Raw genomic sequence first — 24974 nt, 5'->3', positions numbered from 1 at the left:
GTCGAAATGGACTGTTAAAAACATGCTTTGTCTTTGGAAAAATGTAATTTCTAAACAGTGTGGGGCAGCTGCTCTGGAAGGTCTCACTCTGTGGTAATTGTGTCTCCTTCATGTTGATGATAGCGAACACGCCTGTCTGTTGTTGCAGTTACCCAGAGGTTACGATAAAAGAGTGGATTGAATGGGAGCTCTTTGAATTCATTTGCTTGTTAAAATGCTGCAATTAAAAAATGTTCATGCATGGAGACACTTTACAGGACGGACAGCAAAGGTTCAAGCAGAAAAAGTCATTTAGATGGAATTTCCAAACAGACAAAAAGACAAACAGCTGGTCAGGCATAATCAAGTAAACTCCATATTGCTGGTTTTGTCAGCTGTGTGCCAAAGTAGATGTACAAAATTTGACTTTTTTATCTTCTGAGTCTTCCTCATTATAGCCACTTGCCTGTTGGGTGTCTAAAAAAATCTTTTGATCTGAAAGCTGAATTTTGATCATGCCAGCTGCACCTGTAAAAGATTGATCTAGAGGACTTTTGCTTCTCATCTGAAGAAGCTTCTTCGGTTCTGGATGACTAGAACAGGACAAAGAGCGAAATGTGTGTACGTGTGTGGAGGTGTGTTTGCTCTTTTGGTTGATATTTTATAAATCAACGTTGACATATCTTATCCAATTATTGACATGGCGATCAGACGGGGGCTCACAGGATCTAAAATTTAGCACGGCATAAAGAGACAGGGATTTGTGAGAGGCTCCAATGTCCCATAGACATTGCAGGAGAAGCACTGGTTAAAGGGAAAAGATTAACAGGACGGCAATTAGCTTCCTAATCAAAACAGAGACTCTTTACTGCTGTTTTCACCTTTCAAATGTCCATATTATTACCTGTTCTTTTATTTATGCATTTAACAGAGTTAGCATAGATTTACTTTTGAACTGAAAAAAATGATTGAAACAATCTATGGACATGGTCAACACATAAAGCATGTTTGCTTAAATACATTTTTGAAAGAAAGCTCTATTGCATTTTTGTTTGTTTTAAGAAATTTGCTCTGACAAGGACAAACGTGCACTCAAACCTTTGTTATTGGCCTGTGATTCACGCCAAAATACATCTAATCACACATTAAGAGATACATTAATCTGCCTTTTAATTGACATTTTAAAAATATCACTTATGAAATTAGCAGAGAAAAGGGGAGAAAAGCTTTGTATGGTCAATTACTAACGCTAACACTTGGGCTTGGCACAGGAGCCATTGGACACAAGCCATAAGCATTTAAATTACACAGAACCAGAGGGCCTGATTACAGCAATGCTGAATTTAGAGGCTGTAATTGTAGTCAGGAGCTCACAATGATGCTATTCACAGCCTCTTGTTGGAGCAAAGAAGGCTTTCCTCTATTATATAAAGACTTGGGATTTAAATGGCAAAATCTGGTCCAGGTGTCATTTTGAAGAGGTTGAATCACAATGTATCACACCTCATGTGTTAAGGTTTTACAAGAGCGCATGTATATGATAAACACTCCAAACGTTCAGGTTGGAGCAACACTAGTGGTTCATCTGTTACACTAACTATGACTCAGGTTTTATAAAAGTAACAGAAAGCTAATCTATGGAGGAGACAGAATACCATACAAATGGCCAAATCAGCCTTTATCAAAACATGTCATCGGCTTACTTAAATCTCTAAAAACCTTGCTTTCAAGATGATATTTTAAACTTTTCCCTCCTTTCTACCTCTTGTTATCTTCATTAATTGCAGGTTGTTGTTTTTTTAAACAATGCAGCTATGTACATTTATAGTAGCTATTCCCACATTTTCTACTATTTGCAACTATTTGTAAGATTTTTGTATGTGATTAATGCCAGAAAGACCTCTGAAAGTTACAGCAACAAAAAAATAAAATAACTCAACACGTCAACATATCCCATATGCACATTTAGATTGGTATTTGCATAGAATACAAAGAAACAAGACATTTGTCAACAGAGTAGAGCAGGCTGTGGCCAGGAACCAGTTAACACAGAGGCTTCAGCTACAAAGACACACAGTGAAATGTCACAAATCAAAAATTCAAAGTTTCACAGCCACAGAGGGGAAAAATACCACACCACTGCCACACCACGATATTGCCTTTTGGTCTCAACTTGATACGGGCAAAATGCATATTCATGAAGTAAGCAACTTATGATCCCAAACAAAGTAAAGCCCTGGCTTAGGGAGATTGGGCCTGCCGTTAATGACTTCTTCGTTTTAAGCTCGCATAAGAAACCCCCCAATTTCCCTGCGCTTGTAGTCCATGAGAATATTTAATACCGTTATTAATCATTTTTAATCCGTTTGCTTTTAATTAAGAAACAGCATGTTGCTGTCCTATCAGCCTGTGCCAGCGCACAGATTAATTGTAGCTTAAGATAGCTGGCCATGATTGGTGTAATGTATTAGCTAACAAGACGCCCGGCTTCTAAAGATACTTGTATGCTACCTTGGGAACTTGGCACCACTCCAGGGTCCCTTTCTCCATCCCTTTCACAGTCACACTTCCTCTATCTCTCATCCCGTGTGTCTTTCCTGTTTGATGCTGCAGTCAGGCATCTTTGGGAAACCTTCTCTCTCATCTCGGCATGCTGCTGTATTTGTAGCACCATTACTCTGATGGCAGGCCAGTCTCTCCCTGATGTGGGAACATGGTGGAAAGGAGGCTTTCATTCTGGCTCTGCCCACAGGCAATACTCTATAACCTATAGCCCCCCTTGCTGGGCCATGAGTTTCTTTTCCAGACAGGTTCAATTTGACGCACTTGGCCCCAGGTCTCCAATTTTTGTTATAATCTCTTATCACAACTAGGAAACACAGTCTTATGATCTGGAAAATACTTACAAAATTCTGCATCTTTCTAAAAGAACTAGTCATGCTCAGGAAAACAGAATATTTTGCTATAAATTAAAAAGAAAATCTAAATCTTATTATTCAATCCTTGCATTGATTAATAGTGATTCTTGGCGCATTTGCAATTAACATACTAGGATGTTGAATGAGTCATACTCAACTGGGTGGTGGGACTGGTTTGCCCCCACAGCATCTAAGAACCTGCCCCTATTTTTTACAGACATGGTTGGAACAGTCTGCCCTCCTGTTTCCTCTGCATGTTCTTCACATGTTAAAAACATGGAGACTGGTCTGTCAGTAAGTATCTTTAAACCTAAAGATATAAACAATTATGAAATAAAGGTTGTTTACACATTAATGGATTTTAAATATGTATGAATCAACAAAAGAAAATAGGTTGTCCCTCCATATGTTGTAATCTATTTTAAAAATGACTAGGTTGTTGGTATTTTGAAATATATTTCATAATATTTATGATATATTTTTCACTAAAGTGCAATATATTTTAAAACTCAAGTGACAAACATATTTTAATAATAATATAAAGAACCTAATATTCAGTGGTTCCTATACTTTGTAATGAACAGTCTTACCGGTCTTTGAGGTTCTTTGCAAGCACTGTAGAAACAATTTGTTTACATTTATCTTTGTTTTGTCTTCCAATATCCATTGTTTATTTATTTATTTTTTTCAAATACTTGTGGACCAATACCAGGCTTCAACATTTACATGTTTATTCAATTAATTAAAATATTACACCAAGTCAACTACTTTGGGATTTACAGAGGCATTTAGCACTAAGCAAAACAAGAAAGCATGAATAACATGAAGTTTTGTAATCTGAATGTGGCCTCTAAAGGCCATGTTACACTGGTGCTACGTAGAATTGCATGGATTAAAATTGGTCATACGTGAACATACGTGAAAAAGTTGTGGTTCTTTACAGTAAATTTTCATAGATGTATCACGAATGAAACACGATAAAACCACAGAAAAAGTATGAATAAACCACCCAAAGAACACGTAAAGCCACACTTCATTGAAGTTCTTCACTCTGACATTCAGAGCACTGAGCAGAAATCACATCCCTTCAGCACCATGGTCAGCACCAGCCCTCGCTATGCTTTGTTACAGTTGGATTCCTCTGGTCCGCACTAGTTCTAAGTCAGTTGTTAGGTGCTATCCAAGTCAGCCTGCTGGAGGGGGACCACCGCCAGCTGGGGAGACCACGAGAAGGGCCTGGCGTTTAACATCCTTGCTCACCATTTGCTGGACACGGCCCCCGCGAGAGACCTAAACCCCACACACACACACTTGGTATAGACTGCTCGAGGGGTGAAAGATTGGCTGATTTATTTACCTGTCACACAGTTTGCCAATTGTGCATGAACTGTGTGTGATTGTTGCGTTGTCTATATGCAATCTATCAGTGATTTGTGTGTCAATTACGTAATTTTAACATGATATTGTATGCGGAATATAAAAGTTATACATCGGTGGTACATGCGTGAAAACTCCGTTAGACATACATGAAACAGTCGTGGAAAGCCACAAATTTGCATCTCACAAGAATCACGCATGCTGTGTAAGATTTACACAACAATTGGATATGAACCATGTAAATTATGTATGAACTGTGTAATTCTGAACCGACTAAACATTTTGAACAGCTCAAAACCGAATTCATGTAAGAACCTGTCGGCCAAAACCCTCGATGGACATCTGCGCACATCAACAAATAATTAACGTAAGAAACACGTATTGATAACGTACATTACGCATGTATCATGAAAGACCGAAATTAAATATGTGGACAGTGTGGAAAATGTATGTAGTGTGACACCGCCTTAAAAAAGGAAATTATTTTAAAAAAATTAACAAAAATTGGGAAACGTTTTTAAATGACAGCACGTGGTTGTACTGTATGTTGAAGTGACTGTAAAATTACATAATGTGGCTTAAATGGAAGTCATTCACCTTCAATTGACCATGTGTAAATTACAAATATTGTCATTTTAATTCACTTAAACAATTTATTAATATGCATACTAATTTTGATCTTTTTTTTAAGTTTAATTGAAAAAAGTAGGAAAGTAATAGTGTGATAATTTATTTGCAGTGTCAACAAAAATCTCCAAAGAGCTGTAAGTTTGAGGAGAAAGTCAAAGACTCCAAATTGTGAAGATCCTAAAAACAATTTAAAATTAATTTTAGAAAAGGAACTAGCCTTCTCATTGATTGTCATAAAAAGTGATCACTGACAACGTTTTGAATTAGTAGAATTCATCCATTCATTCATCTTCTAAACCCGTTTTTTCCCTTTCGGGGTCATGGAGCTGCTGGAGCTTATCCTGGCCACTTGCGGGCAAAGGCAGGGAACACCCTGGACACTCACATACATACACACTCACATTCACACCTAGGGACAATGTAGAGTAATCAATTAGCCTATGAATTTTACTTGTGTACTTTGCACAAACCAGATTTGTTTACCATAACAGAAAAAAAATATTTTTTTGAAAAATGTTTGACGATATTTTTATTTTAGGTTAAAAAATAAATAAAAACTTTCCAACACTGTCAGTTTTAGAAGTAGCCTGGAATGGGAAACTGCACATGGCCCAGAACTAAATCACAAGGAAGCTGAGATTCCTGATCAAACCTCATAGATAATGGAGAATCCCTCACTTTTTTAATAAGGGGTGACGATGGAAGAAAACCATACCTGTGATCAACTGGATGCCCAGTCTAATGTTTGAGATGCTGTCAATGTACGTGGAAGATTGTGCAGAATTCAGTTCAACTATTCTAGCTTCTGTGCCATATAGAATCGGGTATATTAATTTAATTAATATATTTAATTTATTTAATATTTAACTGTTTCTGTACACATTGTGCATTTTTTTGTTAGAGATGAGAGTACAGTATTTATATTTTATTTTATTTATCTCCATCCCTCCAAGGCTGCTGCAATTTCATTGTATCACCATGTACAATGACAATAAAGAATTCTGATTGTGATTCTAAGACTGTGCAGAGCTATTAAGTGATCAAACCTTGGAGATTGGGATGCTTTTGAGGAATCTTTCCTGGTAAGAGTCAACAATCGGAACTCATTTCTCTGCGGCACTTGGCCATTTCAAACCCTCCGAACCTTAAAAGGAGTTATAGTGACCGGAATCCTGAACATTTAATAAACCTAAACATGAAAAATTCAGCAATAAAGCAGATGACCTGGCAAAGTAGATGACCTGGAAACCAGACACTCAAATACCCTGGAGGACAATTGACGTGAGTAAAAAGCTGTGGATGATTAACATGAACCTGTAGTGACTGAATGACTCAGAACATGACCAAAGCACCACTTAGAAAAACTAAACTGCAGAGTCCTCACAGTTGTATTCAAACAAACCAAAAACAGTCTGAACTCAGGAGGAAGTTCTAAATGTATGAGCGGTTCAATGAGGGAAGACAGGTAAACACTGCAGAACAACTCTGCTGTCAGAACAGGTTTGGTATGGTGGGATCATTGCCAGTTTAATAATATTTCAGAATCAGAATCATTTTTGCAACATATTAACTTGGATGACAGGATCTGCAGAAGAAAAAGCAACTGCAAAATCCATCCAGGAAACTGTAAAACAGAGAATGCGGGGGGAAAAACAGACATGTATTACAGAGAATTATAATGGAGAGTGTTTTACCATGAGATTGAACTTTAACTCTAATTTGACAGGGAGAGACACAACTATGAATTAGATCACTGCTTGCAGCATTGAAAGATACAAGACAGAAGGGGGTGATTCTCCATTACAAGCAAACTCTGCCTGACGGTCTGGACTGGCCAATCTTTATCCCCAAGCTCTTCCATCCTGCCTGTTTTCAAGCTTTCCTTTCTCTCATTGCTGCTGAAAAGCTGACTCAGGTTTCCACAAATCCTCATTGACTAAACACAGCTGATCCACGGAATCAGTGCTATAGCAGTACAGGACTCAAAAAAGGGCGGGGTGGCAGATCTCAGAGATAAGGTTTGGACAGCCCTAGTTGGTGTTATTCTTCCACATAATTGGTTTATACTCATACTCACAGGCTTTTGGTGAAAGAGTCAACACTTTATCCAAAACATTAATCCGTTTAACTTGGCTGAGTGGCTCAACTGAAGATCAGCCTGTTTTACTCATGCAAAATAAGACATTGTGGAATCTTAGAAGATCATCTAAAGGTTCAGAATCTCTTCATTACAGTTGGAGAAACTAGAGGGCTCCAAAGCATCTTGCCTAGGGCCCCTATATAGCGGAACAGCACACAATGAAGGATGATCTGGAATGGAAACAACATAGCTGTTGGTCATTTTTTGGACCTGTGATTCTGTCCTTGTGCGTTGCTGTAGATTGACGAAGCATTCAATAAGCATTTTTTTGGCTCCAAACATACCAGTTTCTTTCACTTCATCTGATCAATGGAGTAACTGTCCTCCATGTGACAGCATGGAGGGTTAACTACTACTTTATGCTTAAAAGATAATAATAAAAGGAAAAAATCCTCTACTTGTCAATAAATAGAGGAGATTTACTATAAAAATGTTTACTTTAACCTCATAAGACATCCTCATGTGTGAACATGTCATTCTGGCTTATATTAACTCAGTAGTTAATTCTGCCTAACAGGCGCCCTTTACTCACATGTTTAGAGGGTTAGCTCAAATATTAGCTCAGGTCTTAAGAGGTTAAATAAGAAAATCCAACAAAGCAACAAGTGCAACAATAAAAACAAATGAACACTTAAATGGCTAAGTATGTTACAATCACATTTATTAGTATAACACTAATAATAAAATTCATTATTTACGGTAACAGTTTATAGTCCTCAAAATTTTCCCTTCCGTTCCTGTTTATTTTCAAAGTCATCAATGAAGTCCTCATATGACAGCTGCTTGTCTCTCAAAATCCTGCTGTTGACCACGTAGATGCGTCTTTCACAAACCCCAGGATCTGTGATGGCCCTGGACCTTCTAAGAAGGAGGTTCTGAGGAATGTGATGGGCCTGGGCTTTCCTGATCCGGATGTTCAGGAGATCCCTCTGGCTCGTTGTCTGGAGTTCCAAAATATTTAAAATCAGTCCTGCAAAGACGAAGCTCATTAGAAAATTCAGCCAAATGGATCATGAGTGCACATTACTGTTTTATTATTACAGTGATGTTGCTTTAACAAAGGAAAACTTTTTTTATGAATTCAAATTATTTGTTTTTATGTTAAACATTGCCAATATAGTGCCCTTTACCCAACCACAAAATAGTCACTTTGAAGAAAACATTACATTTGTTTTGCTCACTTTACTAGTTCAAATCATTAAATATGACATATGACCCACTGCCACAATAGTGTAAAATAGTCAATACAATACAATACAGTAGCACAGTTCTAGATGGGGCTTATGGAATACCTACAGAAGGCTAAAATAACATGAAGTGTCAATTAAGTCAGAGACAACTCCCACCTAGTGCTCTGTTATTGCCACTGAATACAACAAGATCCCCTCCCTCCCTGTTAACGTCTGAAGAAATGGCTCTGATACTTTGTGGGTTTTACCCAGTACCAGTACTAGCTAACTTGTGAACAGGACAACATATTCCACCTCTTCAGCCCAATCATCAATAAATATATCCTTTGCCCCTTTGTCTTCATTGGTTTGCGTTTTCTGGAGTTTTTACGCACCGCTGAGATAACAAACTTTTATGCCTTGTTATCGTGGTTTTTTTTTTTTTTAACCCCCTTGGTAATGGGAAAGAATGTTGGCTGTCCATGACTCCTACCATACCTGTCGCTGTCAGTGTGTGTCTGACAGTATGGTCCAAAGACCTGGTGAAAGAAACAAAATAAAAAAGAAATGTCAGCCACAGCTTAAAAGCAATAAAACAATAAAAGAATAAAATTAACAAGCTGACCCACTAAATCCGCTCACTGGAGTTGAAAGCCTGAGTAAAAAGTTGAGTCTTTAAAAGTGTCTTAAAATTACTGACGGTTCTGGCAGACCTCACAGGAAAGGGAGAGCATTCCAGAGCTTAGTTGCTGCAACTGAAAAGGCTCTGTCACCAGCCGAGTCCTATCCATTAAAAGCATTTGACCTTCAGATCTTAGGACTCGACGTGGACGATAATAAACACATGAAATAGCAACAGGTAAAAAGGGACTTTTCAATTCTCATCAAAAGAGGCTCAACATGCAGCTTTGTGGCCCCCTGATCTAGAAACACTTCCTCCCTCCTCAATGTTGCATTAGAAACATCTGTTTGACCATCAACTATAACAAACAGTTATATTTATTCATTCATTAAAATACTATATAAGCCTTAATAAAAAATTAATTTAAACATGAATTCCTGCAACATTACCTGTCTGAGTCGTCCACTGTTCCCTAAGGTCAGGGGCAGCAAAAAACAGACATATCTAAACCAAAATCTAGATCTCAGTGTGTGCATGTGTGTTGGAAATTAAATGTATGAAAAACTAGACAGCTTATTTCAGTACTAATCTTAGTATCTGCCTCAAAGGAAGTATGTCTGTCTGCTTGTCTGTCTGCCCGTCTGTCTCCCACACTCACACTGAGCGTACCATCTCCAATGAAGAGGAGCCCATTGTGTGAGATGAGAGTTAGATTGGATGGCTCCCCGGGGAGCTGCTCTCCATTAGCTAAGGTGATCTAACAGGTAATCAGCAGATAATTAAAAAGCTTCACTTCTCTGATGGGAGGGGTTGAGGGAGTTATGTATGTGTGTGTGTGTTTGTGTGTGACAGTAACACACGCGCAGAGAACTTTTGCGTGTGCATTTGTGACTGTGATATCGTTTCCAAAAGTCATCAGGGCAGGAGGCTCATAGTCGCTCGTGTTTTGATGAGACATGGATCACATTAATAGACACCCCAATCCTGACAGAGAAGGGCCTCTGAATGGTTGTTAAAAGAAGTCCAGGTTAAATTAGCAGAGCATTTTGTTTTAAAGACAGAAGTCCACAAGTTGGTGCACTGCTGCTTTTGATCTTTACATTTAGGTAAAGCCTTTTGCGTGTTCTGAACTTTTGTGCTTTTTCTCTACCAGTTTGCCTTGTGAAAAAAGATGTGTGACTCTACAAAGTAGTTAAGCATGTGTAAACTTAATTTGGTATTGTAAACACTTTTAGCACCCTTGCAAAAAGCGAGCTGCCTGACTCCAGAGAACCGTGTCTCAGAGCGGAACAGAGCAGCCGGACGCTGTAGCTCGTTGTCTGTGAGCAGGGGAAATGTTTTGCTTCAATGTGTGCTCTGGAGGAGGGCTCGGAACGCGGTCTGGTGTCTCTGAGCAGAGGAGTGGCTTTAGGATGGTGTGTGTGCTTTTGAATGTGGAAAAGCCACTCCGTGGTATGAGCAGTTCTGTAAAACTGTGCAAACTATCGTGAATTCGTGCAAAAGGACGGCCAGACTGCTTCCATCCTTGATCGGTGGACTTCAAAAGAACAATCCTCTCCCATTCTTTAATCATCAAATCCATACAGTGACTCCTTGTCTTTGGTAGATGATAAGGGACTAAAGTTATAGCGTTTTGAACGAAGAAAGTATCATTCCACTGTCACTCCCCCTTTAAAATATTCTCAAGTTTAGACTGTTCAACTGTCACAAGTACATGTATTTACATGCGGGCTAAGAGGCACAATACTGCTTTGCTCAGACATATTTTAAGTGTGTCCAAGGCGTAAATGCTGGTGTTTGTTGCACGGATTAAGCTAACCGTAAAGTCTAACCCTTCCTCCAGGTCCGTGTGGATAAGAAAAAAGTTCAGCACTGGCAACAAAAATCGAATAAAAGCACATTCAGAAGATTGTGTCACACCAAGTTAACAGCAGCCATGTTGGTTTACAACAAAAAACACATGTACTGTATTTAGAGCTAGTGCTCCTGCACATAAAAGGATTTTGCAAAACGCTATTCAAAGGGCTCTATTTGATAGGGGTTTTATTACAACATCTTGGATCCTAGTTAACTTCCAAATAACATGTTTCATCTTGTCAATATTTTAAGGTTGAAGATTTGAATCAAGTTGTGATTACAGTTGAGAAGGTCAGCCGGTGTGAAAGCTCTTTCGCCTTTCAAGTTGCTTTGTTGTAACACATTTTGGAAAGATTAAGAAAAAAAAAGGATCTTTAACATCAAAATTTGATGAACCTAAAACATTTTATCACCATTGATTAACATGATCATCTTCTGTCATGCAGGAAGACATGGGAAAATTACAAAGTAGGGGTGGGCGGATGGATCTGAGCATTGTTACCAAGGTGAGGTATTGATACTAGCATTATGAGATTGATACTTTCAATACTTTCATTGCAGTTTTTCTTTTATAAGTACAGTAAAGAGCTTGAATGTGAGCGAAGCGTCTGTCTGTCTCCAGTGTTGCCAGATTGGGCAAAAACGGCCCAATTTGAGCAGGAAATTGCCCAATCTGGCAACACTGAGTGAACAGCGCATACTCCCCTGCTGTTACTCATATCTTACCCCTCCCTTCCCTGCTTCATTGGGAGCTTCATTAAGGAGTCACCTATTTGCACTAACTGGCAGGATTGTTTGTTGCGTTCTTAACATTTTTATATTTCCTGGTATTTAAGCCACCAAATGGTTCCTGAGCGGCTCTGTCTGCAGCTCACTGCTCCCCCAGCGGTAAAATGCAGAGAGCAAATTTCACAACACCTAAGCTCTTGACAACCAGTGGGACTTTGACTTAAATTTAATACATTGATCATTTTGGTTACTTTTTGTTTGACTGCCTTTATTTTTAAAATATGTGTTTGTTGTGCTGAAAAAGTACCGGTATCTGTATCGATGTCGGTGATATTGGCCCTGTAATAACTTGGTATCAGATCAAATCGCCAAATTCTCAGTATCGCCCACCCCTATTGCAAAGAACTTAAAAACTACTGTTTGTTTATTTTTTTCATTTAATGATTTATAAATGTTTTAACCTGTTGAGACCTGGCGTCCATATGTGAGGACATCACAGCGTGGGTTTTATTTTAACTGTAGTCAATTCTGATTATTTGAGGCCCTGTGACTACAAAGAAAAAGGATGTCATACAAGAGCTCAGGTCTCAAGAGTTTAATGGTCTCAGGGCTTCTTATCTCAGTCATCTGCTCTTAAAGACCCGGAGATCCATTGGCCTTCTAGTGGTTCATAAGGTGAGGTTTTGTTCTGTCCCCTCGTAAATGAGGGGAAGAGCTCAAGAGCTTTAATTTGGTTCTGCCATTTTGACTTACTCAGACTGACTACAAAAATGGTTGATATGTTAAAAAATGTCTAAAATTAGGACCGTCAACCGAAATGTGAAGTAACAAATAATGGATGACCAACGTTGGACCATCACATCTTCATAGAGACTGAGAGACTTCTAAAACCAAAAGAAGAGACGGATAATGGATTATGCTACAGTCTTTAGCCGCGGTTACATGTTCAAAATATCTTGATCGGATCAATGGTCGGATTAGAATCCAACCGTGTACATTGGATCAGAAAACCTTTTTCCGATCAGAACAAACGTTCACATGGTAACACTTTCGGTCGGAATAAATCATTTGGACATGCGCAGTAGTGTTGAAAATACCGGAAGAGGAAATGAGTTCCACTGTAAACAAAGTGAGCTGCCATATACATTCATGCAGCAGCTCGGCAATATACGAGATGATCTTCTAAACGTGCTTTTATTAATGTTATATTATGAAGCACCTGCTCGCTCATCATTTTATTTTTAATACGTGTGGTCAGTGCTTTTTTGTGAAAGAACGGAGCTGGAAGAAGCCAGGGTTATGAGAAGGCTAACACGGGCTAACAACAACATTAGCCTTGTTTGAAGAACACAAAATCCATGCGGGAAATGCTGCAATCTGCATCTTGGCTGCACAAAAATATGTGGGAATAATATCAGTCTTTATTTAGTCGGGACACGACTGGGAACACAAATTCATGATTTGAAGGGTTTCTAAGGACTGAGCGACATTTCTGCTTTGAAAAGCTCACACACTGCCCCAAAGCCGCTGTGTGAGCTGGCGGTCCGAGCTCTGCTCGGACAGGCACGGTTCTCCTGAGTCCGGCAGCCGCTAACCGAGAGCGGCGGATTGGAAGCCTCCCCCCCCGAAACGCACACGTAACAAAGCACCACCCCCCTGTCCGCAAACACAAAGCTACAAGTCCGGCTGCTGTGCTCACAGACACAGTTCACTCGGGTGGAGCAGCCGGTCGGTCCTGTATGAGCTCCAAAGCTTTCTCTGGAGCACCGCACCTTCAATGCATGACGTAAACCAGAGCAGTAGTGACACACGATCGGAATGACCGTTTACATGCTCCACGATCGGATCAACAATCGGTATAACCCACCTATCTCGATCGGAAAGAAATTTTGATCCGAACGAGTGTGATCGGGACAGACTATTCCGAACGGCGTGTTTACATGACGCATTTTTCTTCCGATGAGGCGTTCTTTCCGATTACTTTTGTCCATGTAAACGCAGCTATTGAGATTTTAGGACAGAAGGAGAAGCCTGTGGACTTCATTTACAAGTAAATGTTAGACCGGCGAGCAAATTCTGTGTGTGTGCCTACGTATGTGTGTGAGTGCCCCTGTGTGTGATAGAGCGTGCATCCTTGTCTGTCTGTAGCATCCACCTTGGTGTTTTTTTGTAGCCATCCTGAACCATTGTACAGTATTCATTGGCCCATTATGAACCTGCTATGTGTTTGGAAATAATGCTGATATTAGACATGAAACACAACCAGAAGTCAGTAAATATTTTGGGCTTGTATATTTTTAATTTAGCTAAATGAGTCAGTGCCTCACCAGCCACAAACCTCACCACACGTCACGCTACAATAATATAATTTAAGTCATTGTATTTTTTATTGTATTATTTCATATCTTCCTTTAGGAGGTGGATTTGTTCCAATCTTATCAAAAAAGGCGACATTTTCCCAGCAGAAAATAAAATGAATAATAAACTAAGAGTCCCTTTGAAATGAATCTGAATTCAGATAGATCAAGTGTAAACTGATAGAAAAAGGAAGACACAACAAGGACATTTTAACAAAAACCTTATTTTGTGATATGAGATCAATGGTCCCACATGGCGGGAACCTTTCTTTTGCCTTAATGCTGCTCCATAATTGATGATGATGAGTCTGATAATGAACTGCAAAAGATTGTAGATTCTTTTGACGGATGCATTCCCGCATAAATGCAGTTTCGCACGTCAGTGTCAGTTTGAAGCAGGTATCGAATTCAGTCACGTGACTCTCGTGACGATATGCACACTGACACAGGGCTTTGCTTTATGAGCTTGATGCATGCGCCAACGCATCAGTTTTGCCACACACATCAATTCAAACAACCATTTGTGTGTGTGTGTGCGTGTAGATCTGTAGGTCTACGGTCTATTCGTGCTTGTGACACACTTTCAAAGACAAGCTAAACTGGGCACATTCGTTAATGCTTGTTTAGCATGTGGTGTTCACACTGGACTCTAGCTACCTGATACTAGCGCATGTCTGCCACTTACAGCTGGAGGAGGCTTGGTGCAAAATGTTGAAAGGATGGAAATCTCGTGAATTTTGCTCCAGGCTTTTTCTTTCACAGCTCTATTCCGATACAGCGTTCCCTTGTTTATTGCGGGGGGCACACCATAAATATCCCACAATTGGTGAAATCCACAAAGTAGGATTATTGATGTTTTAAGGCTGTGAAACTCCTCACTATACACTTTCTCCACTTTTCTCAGACGGTCAAACATTTTCTTGATTAAACACACAGTTCAAACCTTCATAGATAAATAAGTCCAGTATTCTAGAATGGATTTTGTTTATTTATTTCTAGCATTAATTGTAGTCAGTACAATTTAAAAAAAAAAATCACACAGATTTATCAAACTCATAACAGAAATGATGAAAAAACAAACAAAAACTCAAGTCACATTTGCTTAATTAAATATAGTAATCATTAACCTAAGTCAAGTAGAGCTTGATTTATTGCTTGAAAAGGAGTGGGAAGAACCGATCTTATTTAATCCCACCCCTACTGAGTTATTTAATTTAATAGTTTTGCATAGTTTTCGTAATCCGGTTCTGATCAGATAAATCTTTGTACATAAACCCCAAAACAGTCATTTAAACTTGCTTAGCAACAAGTAAATGCAAGTTTTGAACCTGGAATGTCACAGTCTTTAGTTCTGTTTTATTTACCTGTTGTGTCTTGTGTGCAGCTTGGCTGTGGGTTCTTCTAGAACAGTGTTTTTCAACCTTTTTTGAGCCAAGGCACACTTTATCCTTGACAAAAATACAGCGGCACACCAGCATCCAAATAATTAAAAAAGGAAAAACTCTTAGTCTGTATTGATGTACAGTCCCTCCATAATCTCATGTTTGTGATAATTGTGGCAGGAAGTTGCAGCTGTTTTTTCTAAAAGTTGTAATAAAATTGAAGTTAGTTTTCAGTAATAATTTTCAACTAAATAATTTAAAATGTTACCCTGGTAGTTGTTTTTTCCTGCAGTTTATTAATATGCAATTTTATGTAACCTCACAAAAACCAAAATATCTTTCTAAATAGTGATTTATTTATTTTTTATTCATTTTTATGTTTGTGCAAGGGAAATTGTAATTTTTGAACAAAATGATCACAATATGTTTGATAAATTTGACACAAAAAAACGAAAATTAACATATTTATGTTTTCTGTAGCTGCACAGAAAGTGAACATGTTGAAGTTTTATTAGTTTTTCTTTTGTCTTAATCAAAGATAAAGTCTTTGAAAACTTTAACAAAAACGTTTTAATTTCTTTTCAGATGATTAAATTGTTTCAATTTAGTTTAAATGTGTCTGTTGGCCACTTCACCTTAATCCTGTTTCTTAAATGTTGTCATTACTTCTACTTTTACTTCTAGTATTACTTCTGCTTAAGTCTGAAAGCGAATTTTCCTTTAATCCAGACATCATTAGAAAATTGTTTCAGTTAAAAAGATGACTTGGACCAAACTCTGGGATGTTTGGCTGTTAATAAACACAAACTTTGAAGGAGAACTAAACTGTTGACCTCTGATTTCATCAAGAAGATTGAAAAACTGTTTGATGTGTTTGTTGTGGGTTCAAGACGTTTAACAGGAAGATGCTGTCACTTTAACACAATGCATCATGGGAGATGTAGTGATGCCAGAAAGACTCTGAGCTTTATTACTTTGATCACTTTCTCAGCGGTCTGATACCGGATTCTGTGGAAAGCTACACCGCTGAAGACGAGCTTTAGCTGGTATTTTTGTTGGAACTGAGAGACTTTATGAGCTAAATTGGAACAAGGAAGTGAAGACTTTAACCACTTCTGATTGGTCAGACTGATGACATATGATTAAGCCTCCAAGACTGATTGGTGGAGACAGTTAAAGGGGCAGAACTTTTTCAAAAACAGAGCTGAAGCTGTGGCTAAATCGCGGTACCGTCATTCTGATCAAAATTTCTTTAATAGAATCAAATAAACACAAAGAAAATAGTATTTTATGATCTTTCATCTTCCTAACTACTCAGTGTTTTATCAGGGCCTGTTTGGATGAACAAAGAGCGGGGGGGTGTTATAGACGTTTTATAGACGCAAGAAATTAGGTTGAATAAATTTAACTCAATTACAAAATTGGATAAGTTATATATATATATATATATATATATATATATATATATATATATATATATATATATATATATATATATATATATATATATATATATATATATATGCGGCACAAGGAAAATGGAAAAAGATCAGAAACTCGTACAATTACTTTGTCTGTTCTTACTACAAACAGAAACTCTTTCTTTTGATGATGCAGCCGTATTACTTTTTTGATGGACGTGTAATCTTCATACACCGTCATTTAATTCTCCGACTCCGTCTCACTGAAGTATAGCGCTCTCTTTTTTTCTCCAAGCATTTCCATGGTGACTCCGGAAATCGACGATCCATTGACAATGTCTTTATGTACCTGCTGTGCGCGTGCATTAACCCAGGGTTACCAAGTCGAGCGTAATTACACCAACTCATATCCAGTCTTTTGGAACCGACATACCCAGAGTAAGCAAGTTCAGGCGGATTTCAGAGTTCAGGATTAAAGTCAGGCTAGTTTAAACATACTTCCTGGAATACCCCCCCTGATATCCTGGTGATGGTACTGTAAATGTTTTTAGATCAATGAAAATGGGTAATTTCCAATGGCAGACCTGATCATATCTCCGGTTGAAAAACACTTTCCTAGAGGGCTCCTCTCCTGTAGCTCTCCATGAGTGGCACTCAGCTGTCTGCACTTTTACACATTTAAGTGTTCTGTTTTTGCTCTGTGTTGGAGTGTTTCTTTAGTTCGGTCTGTTGTCCTGGTGTCATGCTGGTTCCAAGTCCTGTTACTTTGTGGAGTTTTCCCCACCTAGTGTGGTTTTTTTTTTTTTTTTTATTAAAAGAACTCTGGATCTTTCCTCAACTTTTGAGTGGGTCATCCTGATATACCGTAACATGGAAACCCAAAACACACATTTACATAGATTTGTAGTTGAAGGTAATCGATTGAACGCTCGTTGCCAAGGGCGGTCAAATGTAGCTTTATGTTTATGTTGACAGGAACCTGCTGAGATGTTTGTGTGTACTTAGTCAAGTGTGGGCACCCACCCAACTAGTACTAGCAAAGCCCCGTGACTGAGTGTGTGTACATGTACAGTAAGTAGTATCTGAGGATTTTTAATGTCCAGATGAAACTACCACAAAAAATGTCATACAGTTACATATAAAAAGTATGGTCTCACCCTGACACCGAACCCAACATGGGTCTTGATCCAGCTATTTTTTTATACACTCCAGTCCACATGGAGTCCTAGCAAAAAGACCTATGATTAAAGTAACATTAACAGATGGGTCAATGTCCATTTTCTGCTTCACTTAGAGACTCACTGCTGTCAAAACACCCTCACTTTGTCAAGCATTAGACAAACAAAGCACAAAAAAGAGGGAGGTCTTGGGAAAATGGGTGGGGGGGGGGGTGTCACCTTGAGAATTGTGAGGCAGCACCCAAGGCAAATCAATACTTCTACACAGACAGTTTTTAGGAAAGTATTGTGATTTTAAATAGAGCTGTAGTTTTTTTATACAACACACTAACACAGATTCATTCACACATTCTACCATGAATATAAATATTTGCCTAAGCACAAAAACACTGAGTTAACTTTTAAACTGTTTATATTTTCTCAGAGTTGGGTTATTACCAGAATTTCAAAACAAAACACATTTAGTTGGGAGAAACGTAGTAATGTGAAACTTAAAGGACCCCCTTCACATGCACAGCTGTGTTTCATTATCACCCCCATATGAGCTCATCGTGATGTGAAAAAAACATTTTCTGTTTAGCCCAAATCTTTTGTGATAATTTGTATTGATTTGTATGATGCGTTTGTCGTGGTCAAGCAAGCAGGCGTTAACCCATCTCATCTCGCTTTGATTTTGCATTTATAAGTTTAATTTTATGGTGCCATATCTGCCACCAAACAGCCTGCTGATTGGTCTAGATTCTATCCAATCTAGTCTCGTATTGACAGTGCCTGTAAGCAGACATGAACTTTGGACGGTTCTATTTGAACGAGATTCTGCAGCCTTCAACCATTCTGGCCCGTTTATCTCAGTAAAACCCAGAAGGAGCAGCAATGCCACATAAATAAGGAGCAGAGAAAAACGTCCAGCCAGAAGTTACATTTTAGTACAATTAAAATTTGTATCTGAACTATTGTTTGATTTTCATGAAAAAATATTGAAATATAAAGAGAAAATTGCATTTTTTTCATGAGTATTTAGTATTTACTTTGGACAAAAGCACACGAGTTCTTAAAAATAAGACAGCCTGAAAATTAACATGTCAAAAATGTTTCTTCTGCTAGATACATTGAGTCTACTTTGATGAGTCATCATTGTTTTGCTTATTATTGTTGTTAATCTATTCCAAAACACGTGTGGAGCATAAAATAACATGTGCTCTAATTATTTTATTGTTTTGTTTTAGCAAACAGATCTTAAAGAAAATCCAACTTTTTACCAGTTCACAGATCACACACAGGCCGGTTGATTTAGTCTGCAGATAAACTTTACAGTTTATTTTACAGTTCAGGAGATACTCAGCCATGAATTCATAAAAAAAAATTAACTAAAACACAAAATTAAAATTAATCAACGCTTTAAAAATTATGAAAAAATAATTATCAATTATTAAAAAAAAAAAAATTCAATTATTTTTAAAATGACTAAAAATTAATTGTTCTTCAGCCAAAGAGGCAAAATTGAGGGTAGGAAAAAAAATCCAGTCTAGCTTTCGAGAAAAGTAACTCCTGTTACTTACGGTAACGCAGCAATACATTTTATATGTTTCTTCAGCTGTCTGCAAACAAAACAAATAATTTAACTGCAATAATGGAATAAAAGTGACACTTCTAGTATTCTGGTATAGTTTTACTCAAGAGATCGTGGCATGGTGTTTAATTATAATAGAGAAGACGGGTTTGAAATGTGGAAATATAAATGTTTACTTATCTGAATCACACAAAACTGCAAAAAGCAATATATAAATATTAATATTAACATCACATACACAGAATGTAAAGGTAGCAAGTATTAACTTTGAGTTATCCCATTTTTAGTTTAAATAAACAAAATAGTTTCAAACACAGTGACAGAAAATGAAAATGTAAAAACAAGAATTAGCAACCCTGTTTAATTCAAGAAGGGCCCAAGCCTTTAGTTTTCTAGTCCTCTGAAATGATAAAAGTGAGGTGCTTCATATTATAGCATTTGTAAGCTATGAACTGGTGCTAAATCTGGGTAAAGTATGAATCATTTGGTGTAGCCTCCCTGTAAGCTATGCAATTCAAATCATTTCCTGGAAAAAAAACCTCTTGGACACAACATTCAGGAAATAATGACAAGAAATTGTTATCATGGAATTTCTACAGTCATAACTCTATGAGCTTTTTTAACTTTCAATATTTCACTCAATAACCCTTAAAGAGCAGAAAAATAGACTTAAAAGAAACAACAATCCTCACAGCTTCAGATTAAAGTCTGCATAATGACTACATGAAATGTGCACTTTCTCTACTCGTAAACTGGTAGACTGCAAAGTTTCACATTAAGCACTATTCACTTGTGTTTCTAGGCTTTATTATCATATTTACTAGAAAATATGAGCTCAGTCAGAGATGATCAGTCAAAGGAGCAATAAGGGTACAAATTGAATGTCTGTCATGACAGCTATTAAATCTGGTTAAATCTCCATCTGTAATTAGCTTGACTCCCTGCTATCTGCCATTGATTTCGATTCCAGATTTGGTCCAAATTTGTTGTTTGCCAAAAGCCATAAATACATTTATCTCAGTGACAGTGTGACTGGCCATTATGTTGCAATGTGAAGTTTGGTAGTACTTCTTCTGAATTCAAGCATGCTATCAAATGTGACTCACCACAACAACGAAACAGCAAATTCCCATTGTGACATAAGTGAGGAGTCTGTTATGATTTTACCCCAGGAACTACTTTATTTTTACTTCATTTCTGTTGAATGAAAGCATTTGATATAAATCACGTGGAAAATGATAATACAAACAAAACACAATATCTGAAACATACTTCAGTGAAAGACACTGGTCTTCACAGGAGGACCTGAGCACTGACCAATCAAGGGGAAATGCACGATTGTCTTTGAATGTAGGCACGTTTCTGTGTCAGCATGCTCCCAACTCTGTGTCCATGGGCTGTGATTGTGTTTGCTGATATGCATTTGCCTGGGTTCATGGACACACACACATTCAGCTGTCTTCCAAGTGGGTTCTGCATGTGTGCTGAGAGGTAGGGGTTAGCTGGCGCTGAGGCTCCTGTAATGAGTAAGCATTGGGTGGCCTGTGCTAAGATAAATGGTGGGGGCCTGCCACTAGTGCAGCAGTCAGCAGGATGCACCGGAGCCGCAGGCTTGTTTGTGCCAAATGGAGCTCGCAAATATCAAAGGCCAGCCATCCAGAAGACGCAAGCGTCTGACAAATTTTAAATTAGCCAGAAAGAGAAAGGCGGAGGGGGTTAAAGGGTGAGAGAGGGTGGGACGGGGGGCTGGAAGGAGAGAGAGAAGACTTGGACGTGCAGAAAGGGAGACATTTTCACACAGTGGGATTACAAAGAAGAGAGTAGGAATTGAAGGAAGAACCTGGAGTAGGGGAAGTAGAAAGAGGGAAAAGGGAAATGTTTGGTTCAAGCGATGTGCAGACACATCCATCTGTCCACCAACCTGTCATTCTTCTCTGTCTTTGTTTTCTTTGGTAGCATCAATATTACTATTAGCTGGTTAGGGGGGTTATTTCACCGTTTTGAGGATAGTAAGTAGGGTGACACAGCTATGTTTAACTGGAACAAGAGTCAAAAGTGGAGTTTTCATAACAAATGTAACACATACTTTTTGGAGCAGCAAAGTAGTGTCCTACTCGACTAAAAGAGTCGAAATAATAATTTACGCAATATATTTTCTGTTAGTTGTGTATAAAAACAACACAACACTTTTTTTTATTGCAGGAGGATACTGAGGCTTTAAAAAAAGGTGATGATAACTTGTCTTTTTGTCTGCATGGGGTCAGTCACTTTCATAGAACCCAAAACTTTTATTTCCTTTCTGTGTTCATACTAATATATCCAGTTATTTTCTTCTCACAGAGCCAACAGACAACAGTTGGCTCTGTGAAGGCTAAGAAGTGAAGTAATTTGAACCTGCTTTTGTTAGGTAGAATTCCTCATAGTCATCCTTGGGCACACAAACGTTTTCTGTTTGGTCTTTTATTTCCCAACAGATATTTTTAGAGTACCTTTCTACCTTCTGGTTTTTATGGACCAAACAGGCTAAAGTTCGAGGTTGGTCCTCTATAGTTGTTTCCTGTGTTTTAACTTTAATGAAGAATATATTACATTGTTAGTATTAGTATTAAATCATCTTGTCCTTGATCTAAATGTAAAATACTGAGATTTCTTGTTGTATTTCTACAAGTATGTTACAAAATTAACACAGATGTCATCTGAAGCATTGCAATTCCAAAACAGTCGTTTTGTAAAGTAAATGATTACTTTTTAAAATAAGTAAGTAATCTGCAATTTTAATGTAATGAGAGAGAAATTCTGTGTGCCTATAGCATCTTGACTTCTGAACCCCGACTCTTTAGGCTCCACCATAGAGAGTTCATCTTCAAAATTCTATGAACTTTGAACCCATGATTTTACTTTAGGGTAGGAGCAGGGGAGATGGACAGTCAAACATCTGGTGATTATTATTGTTTGAAATAACTGATCATAAATAAATAGAGTCCCAAAATGCAAAAGGACCTTCTGTGTGGGAGGACACAGCCTTCAGCGGAGGATTTGACAGATCCTGCGAGAAACGCGCATGTATCATGTTAACGGGGCTAGCAGGCTCCTTCCACAGTCCGCCCTTACTCACCCTCGCATGTTGTTTAAGTGTTCGCTATGACCAGTCGCCCACAGCATGCCTACAGAATAAATGGGCATTAACATTTTTGCACACAGGTTCACCAAGTGGTATATACAACCTGCAAGCCACTTACAGGTTTACCCATTTTTGAGACAGTATCTAGCTGTGAGGGCAATTGTGACTAAGGCTTTAGTAGTGCATAAAAATGACTAAGTTTTAAACTTCAAGATCTATAAATCAATGAAAAAACATGTCTATGTACACGGGAAGTATTGAAATTGTTTGGTATGAGATCTTTTAAATGTATTCATCAGAGACAACTTTTTGAAAATAAACTCAGTTTTCTTTCTGCAAATTTAAAATTTGAGATTTAAAAAATGTGTTTCTTATTTTGTTCGGTGACTGTAACTAAGTTGAAAAGTTGATGGTTTGAATCTAGGTCTTTAAAGCCAAAAATAAGATAAGTCAGGAAAAATCTTTTACATAAATTGTCCTGTAGAAACCCATACATCTGAATGTATCAAGATCTTCTTTCTCTTTCAGCTTTTCCCATCTGGGGTCACCACAGCGAAACAACCTCTCTTTTGAAGAAGAGTTGCATGGTTAACTTTGCAATGTTTTACGCTGGATGCCCTTCCTGATGCAACCCTCTCAATTTATCCAGGCTTGGGACCGGCACAGAAGTAGAGAAGGGAATTGGGAGCAGCCTGGATTCAAACCCTGGTTTCACAGACGGAAGGTGCAGCAAACCAGCACGAGCTAAACCAGCTCCACTCTGAATGTATCAAAATATATAACAAAAATAAACTGCAAACTAGTCTGTGTTATAAAGTATGACTCTATGGATGAGTGTGCTTTGTTGAATGAAACGCATTTTATATAAATCACATAGAAAAATGATTTGTTATCACACTTCGTTTAAATTTATTATTTTATAATATTTAAGAAGTAAATAAGAAAAATGAAAAGAGAAGAATTTAAACTTTTCATAGCAGTATATCTCACTCTATCCTGTACCTTTTCTGTACCAAGCTTAAAATGAGTTATAAAAAAAACAAGTAATATTAATTTTTTGTTCCTCTTCTATATGGACATGAAATTTACAACCATTTGCAGACTTCTTGCTCATCATTCTGACAGGTAAGGTTTTCAGCAGATTAAATGTCATACTCTTCCTGCACCACAACGTCTAGGTTGTCAATTGTGCCTTTAAGTTGAATTTTATTTGTTTGGTTTCTGTTGTGATTTCTTTGGCCAATTTTTTTAATGTTTATTTTAGTCAGGTCATCTTCTTTTCTTTCTCCTATGGTTTAGAGCAGGGGTCGGGAACCTTTTTGGCCAGGAGAGCCATAAACGCCACATATTTTTAAATGTAATTTCGAAAGAGCCATACAATAATGTAGTGTCCCTTTCCCACACTAAGGCACGGAGACTTAACCTCTTTTAAGGTTCTTTATTCTGGTTACTGTAGACCACAACAAACGCCGTACAATTAATTCAGCAACTCCTGAATCTCTCCCGCCGAGACGAGAGCACTTCTCCCAACTTTATATTCCCCCGTCCTGCTCCAGCCCTCCCATTTCCTTATTCGGCCCATGGCTGAACCCCATTGGTCCAAACTACCTAACAACAGGCTGAGCGACAGAACTGAGGGCCAATCAGATCTCTGCTTGAACGATGCGTTCCATGAACTCCAGAACTTTTAACGCGGCCCAACAGCCAAGTTAAACTCAGTCCGCGACAATATGTTTAAAACTAAATATACAAATGAATGTGTGCATTTGATGTAATTTCAACATTTTTAAAGTCCAATAAGTCTGTGGATTCTTTTTAATAACATTGTTATACTGTTGCTAATAAATGATGAGTATTTCTCGTGGTGGTTTGCTGATGGTCTAGTCTGGTTGATACGTGGTGAGTTTCTGCTTCATGCAGGCGTTGAGACTTTAAACGTGATCGTAGGTCTGAATGTTCTGTAGATGTGAGACAGACATGGAACCAAACACACACCCACGCTGCAGGAGTGACGGGCAGCGGGTTTACGTTTTTACCATCTCTGCGCGATTCACCTGCTGCCGGTCCCCCCCACCCCCTCTGCTTTCTTCCTCACACATCCCGTCCCCAAAACTGCGCGCTCTTCCTCAGGGAGGCAATTCAAAGGTTTCCGGGTGGTACAAACTCTGTGAAATAATAGATAACAGTAAACTGATAGTTTTTTCTCCAAGCACAGCTACTACTGCGCGCCTCTGGCATCGCATTGCGCCCGAGAAGGACTGGTCTAATGAAAAAAAAAAAGTATAATTAAGGATTTGTCTGCGAGCCACATGTGATCATCAAAAGAGCCATATATGGCTCGCGAGCCATAGGTTCCCGACCCCTGGTTTAGAGTTTGGTCATGCTTTAAAGTTCTTGCCAGACGCCCTTTAGCCTTTCATTTGACATGTTTTAAATCATGTAATTTTAATTAACAGCAGGCTGCTGAACAATTATTGTGGCTATGCAAAGTCAGAAAAAAAAACATAAATCTTAAAGGGTTCAA

Source organism: Oryzias latipes, chromosome 13 (assembly GCF_053564925.1).
Source record: "Oryzias latipes strain Hd-rR chromosome 13, Olatipes_Hd-rR_3.1".
Taxonomy (NCBI): domain Eukaryota; kingdom Metazoa; phylum Chordata; class Actinopteri; order Beloniformes; family Adrianichthyidae; genus Oryzias; species Oryzias latipes.
Note: the sequence above shows the minus strand (reverse complement) of the source record.